The sequence below is a fragment of the Limulus polyphemus genome, unplaced genomic scaffold (genome assembly GCF_000517525.1).
Source record: "Limulus polyphemus unplaced genomic scaffold, Limulus_polyphemus-2.1.2 Scaffold1042, whole genome shotgun sequence".
Taxonomy (NCBI): domain Eukaryota; kingdom Metazoa; phylum Arthropoda; class Merostomata; order Xiphosura; family Limulidae; genus Limulus; species Limulus polyphemus.
In genome coordinates, this window is record NW_013666652.1 from 246,465 (window position 1) to 247,771 (window position 1,307).

Below are 1,307 nucleotides of genomic sequence, written 5' to 3' on the forward strand. Positions count from 1 at the left end.
TTACATTTGGGACCTCATTGTATTTAGATATTGGTTAGAAATACGACATTTCTATGCTTATTAAAACACTGTATTAAAAAAAAAACAAGTGTTACAACAGCGGAAGTCACGTGACACTGGTAACACGTAATGAGTATCTAGAAGGCTTGGGGAACATCATGAATAATCCAGTAAGTTTGATTTGCATGTCACAGCACTTAAGTCAACTACAATACCCCGAGAACATCCCCAAGGAAGCCCAATGCTTGTGGAAGCAGTGGAAGACCCATCCAGGCCAGTGGATGTGAAGATTGGAAGGTCACTTGTGGCAGGGCATCAAGTAGTGCCCATAACAGTGGCCAATTTCTCTATATGTAAATTCTGTACATTTAATTAAGTTATTGTTAATTAGCTATTGGTTTAATTTAAGTGGCTATTGTTCGGGGCAAACAATACTAAGGAAGGGGCAGTGTTAGACAGCGGAAGTGTGACGCTGGTAACACGAATGAGTATCTAGAAGGATCAGGGAACATCACGAACAATCCAGTATTTGCTAGACGCCCTCTATTCCTATATATAAGCAGGCAAGTAAAGCGAGATAATTAATTTAATTGCAGAATTTACAAACACAAAATTAAAATTCAACAAAGTCTCTTAATTTTACGGGACGTATCTTCTTCCATACTGGTCTCCATCTCGTTGGCTTCCGCTTCACATAAAGTTCATCTGTTCCATCAGAAAATGGCCTATTATCGGTAATAGTCACATCAGTGGTAGTAACTTTATAAAGGGCTTCACTGTTTCCCTTCTCAAAACCGAGTAGTGTTTCTTCTTCGACAGTAGCCTTTCCAGGTGACACGTCTTCAGCAGCATCATTTGTTCCATTGTTCACTTTGTCCCAACTGAAATGTCCTGGACCGTGATAACGCGCAAGCCTGTTGGCATGCACCACCTTTGGCTTACCTCGCTGACCACACTTTAACTGGAAAGTCACGTCTGAGAGACGATCCACTACGTCATAAGGGCCTTCCCATGGAGAAGACAACTTAGGAGACTTCCCTTTGGTCTTGCTGGGATTATACAACAACACCTTGTCTCCTGGTACAAAGCTGACTTCAGTAGACTTCTTATCATAACACAGCTTCATCGAATCAGCAGACGACAGGCACAACTATAGAGCACTGGTAGCTGCTCTAGAACTCAGGTATGGAACTAAAAATCAGTCCAAAGACTATAGGGTTAGGTTTAGGACTAGAGTCCGTGCTAAAGGGGAGAGCCTGCAAGAGCTAGCACAGGATTTGGAAAGTATGACATACAAGGCCTACCCA